Consider the following 4181-nt stretch of genomic DNA (forward strand, 5'->3'; position numbering starts at 1 on the left):
GCTTTTATTTGGGCTGATCGGCTCATGCTTAGACACAAGTTCTTCTTCAGGATTTGTAAACATATGAAATGTTCCCTTAACTAAGACACTACGTTTAGACTGTTGGGCTATTGTCACTTGTGAACCCTGTGTCTTAAATAAATAAAGGAATTTCACAAATTCCTTATAAAACCGTGCAGCTGCAGCGGACATATCCGAAAAGGATTCGACAGCATGGTACTTCGTTAGTAGAAAATAGTTTTCTTTGGATGGCTCTAGAGAGTATCCGTTCCTTGATATGATGGTTGGCAAAATTTACCAAAATCGTCCTGGGCAAGTTCGAATTTGGAAATGGATGAGCCAGTACCCTGTGTGCTCTTGTAATTGCCAAATCACCTGACATTTCTGGTAGCATATGACTCTTAATAAATGTCTCAACCCATTGAACCATTTGAGGCCATTTGCAGCCTTCTGGTACACCCACCAGCCATAGATTAGAGCATCACAAATGGTTTTCCACTTCATTAATCATATTTTCCAGCAACAATTAGTCTTCCTCACTAGATCCGTCTGCTGCTGCAAAATAACCACTCAATCCTCCAGCTCCAATATCTTAGACTCGGCCTCCTGCATCCTAGCTGGGAAGGTAGCAAGTGCTTCCCCGATTTTTGTCAAAGGAAGCTGCAGGGATGTGTTCTCAGTTGCTTGTGATGCTTTTAGATCTCTTATTCTGTCCAGTGTAAGATTTAACATAGTTTTTAAGTCCCGTTGCTGGACCTGCTGAACGTCGGGTGCTAAGATAGGCAGCTGAGTCTGAGGGTTACTATCCGGCAGTTGTATCCTGCGTGGCTCTGCTGATGGCTGAGGCAATGGCTGTGGATCCAGGATACTCAGATTAAGAAGCTGGATCTTTGGGTTGCTTTCTATAGTGGACTGGGATTGCACTTGGGAGGTTACTGTCCTAGTATCTATTGCCAAAGCCTGGGCTAGCAGCTGCAGACCTTCTATGGTATTCTGTTGGGGAGGAACTGGATCTAGGAGAGCAGCCTATTTTGTGGCAGTGCAATATCTCCCATATTTAGAAATTGAATATTCTGGTCAATCATGGAAGGCTCTGGAAGAGTAGATGTTGCCGCTCAAGATTTTGAAAAAAAGGGAATATTCTTTCAGCTTCCCTTGTATAGCATATGTGGAAGGATCACATTGCACCTCAGAAGAGATATCATCATCTTCTAGATCCCTGGCTTTGATGATGGTACCTTATCTAACCTTGGATGTAGTTTGCGTAGTAGTGCAATGCATAGCTATGCAAAGTGCACTTCACACTACGCAAGCTACGCGTAGCTACATGAACTGCGTAGTGCGGTAGAGAAAATGCAGTTCACACTGATTGCACAGTACCGGATGCTTGTACGCACTGTGCAATCATTGCAAACGGCATCTTGCACAGTGCAAGTGGTCATTTTCTGCCGCTCGAGTAGATTTGTACTCGAGCTGCAGCTTTCTCAACTTGGACTGGTAGTTTCTCATCGCGAGTGGTCGCGAGCATACGCGACCACTCGCAATGAGAAACCTGACTTCCCCGCGTTGAAAATCTCGCCAGGAGGTTTATTTTCCACGCTCGCGATTGGCAACTTGATGTTGCTGATCGTGAACGAGGAAAAAGTCTTGCCGGAATGTTGATTTTGCATGCTCGTAGTCGCCAACGTGACGTTGGGGACCGCACGCAAGCAAAAAATGCCTGCTATGCATTTTTGCACTGTGCTACGTGCTATTCGCGTAGTGCGTAGTAGCACAAACTACACACGTTCTGCGAGCATAGCGTAGTACTATGCCCAGGGTTAACCTTATCCTCCCTGAGCACCCTGCCTTCGTTGCGCGATATGGCTAGCTGATTTTGAACAGGGTCATGCAAAGTATGCGGCAAAGCCATCTGATTAGACTCGACTGCCTATCCCTGACCCCCCACATCTTACTCTGAGCTTAAGGGGCTATTTACTGCTACCAACCCACAACAGGTTTCAGCCTGTGTTCAGCCCATGCTCCAGCTAAAGCGGACTTCATTTGAGTAGTACGTGATTTGGTTTTAAGACCAGCGGTGTCCATATTCATTATATATGAAAACTTGAGATGCTTTCCCATAGTGCATAGTTCTTTAAACCTGTATGCGGGATTCAATGGGTTCAGAGAAGGTATGGACACCCAGTGACCAACTACCAAGGCACCTTTCTAGTTATGGCGCCCTTGGGTGGCAACCCTTGGTGTGAAACCTGGTTCTCGCTCCCAACCGCCCAGGAAACCCTTAAATTTCCTGCAAACAATAAAGAAAAACACCATCAAGTTGCTTACCGGTCTCTTAGTCAACCTCTAAAATGTAGTCAAGGCAGTTTTCCTAACCAACCAGGCGCTGTAAGAATCATGGTGAATATCAAGCCCTCCCCATCAGTTTGAAGCCAGAAAATCGGCAGTCGAGCATTCACAGGAGACTAGAGGCCAGCCGGCATCAAGCAGGAAAGAAAGGGACCTGCTATTCTTCATAGGTCATAGGGAAAAAAAGGCCCCAAAACACCCAGCTGCTGACGAACTTGCTGATTTACCAAATTCAGAGGCAGAAACCAAAGGCCTCCAACCGCTTCAAAGTGTTACCCGCCACTTCTCTTCATTCCTACCTCCAGAAGCGGGCACAGACTGCCCCGGCCGGGAATCTCAGAGCAATGAAACAATGATATGCAGTGGGTTGTGAGAGGGGGCAGAGCATCTCACCTAGCAGCAGGGCATGCTCGTGGGCTCAACCACCGCCTGTCAGATTTTTAAACACAATTCTGAAAATGCCACTTATAGAAGGTTGGAAAAGTTAGCGCAGCAGCGTTTGCACTCAGTAATCAAGTGATCTAGTGTATCTGATGATTTAAACAAATATAATGACTTGGCATAGCATGCAACAGGTAAGGAGGCCCTGCTGTGACCTTTGTCTTGAAAGTGGAAATAAATTCCTGGACACTGTCCAGGATACTAATGCACTGCTGTAATTCACTCAATATGAGTGTAAATCTTAACTTAATGGTAGTATTAGTTATATTCAACACTAATTCACTTCAAATGAACATAATCATCATACATTTATATACATTTCGAAAAGGACTTCTTTGAATTCATCGATGGTTCATTGATGATTTTATTCGCATTCTCATGATGTTGTTGTAAATTCACAAATACATGAGGCGCTAGGGGGCGCACAGCGGAATGGCTGCCTGACATGCAGCTCCGCCGGGCGATCACACACAATGTGATCCATTGCCGCTGAAAGCCCGCCATCCCCCGCAACACGACTACCAAACTAGATGGGAAGATAGGGAGCATAAACTGACACGGACCGTTGCGGTGACCGCTCCCGCTGGGAAGAAATACTCCGTTTACATCGCGGAGGAACGGGACTGCCTGACAAAATGGCCGCCAGCAGCAGACGTCGCCTGAGATTGCAGCGCGGGGCTCGCAGCTGAATGCCAGAACAGCCCGAAATTCACAGCCGGAGGTGAGCAAATACTGCCCAGTTCAGCGTTGTGGCTCTGAGCTGCCGCTGTCATTGTATACGCCAGCAGAGCAGAGATTATCTCCGGCCGGTTGCCTGACAAGATGGCGGCGCCTCTTGAGGAAATGGCGGGCTCTCTCTTATGAAGCTGGCGGGCTGCTGCTGTGTTTTCCGCGCTGCCGGACCAGCGATGATAGTTGGAGGACTGAAGGGCGCCCAAGCAAGTGGATTTTGAATCTGGGGATGACATCGCGCTACCGCCCTGTTCCCACCTGCACTCACATCTAGAGAAGTGGATTCCCACTGCACTGGGCACCGGCGGGAGATTTGTGGGACTGGGGGCGAGGCAGAGCACCCCACTAATGCGACCAAAAAGCTATCCGGACAACGTTGGGCTGTTCCTGGGCTGCCACTGACCGCAAGATATACACAATCGTCAGGTTCTGGCGCAAACTCAACTGGTGGTGACCAGAACGGACGCGCACCTGTCCTCACTCGCTGCTGCGGGCTCTCGCTGCAAGGAAACCACGGCGACGACGGTCAGAATCACGAGGGCGTCTGGACCCACGCGGAAGAAAGTACAGTCGCCGGCCACTATCATGGGGAAGCCGGACAAGCAGCAGCAGAAACTTACCTTCGACAACAGGAGAGCGTCGAAACCTTCAGATGATTT

This window comes from Lissotriton helveticus, chromosome 1_1, assembly GCF_964261635.1.
Source record: "Lissotriton helveticus chromosome 1_1, aLisHel1.1, whole genome shotgun sequence".
NCBI classification, from domain to species: Eukaryota; Metazoa; Chordata; class Amphibia; order Caudata; family Salamandridae; genus Lissotriton; species Lissotriton helveticus.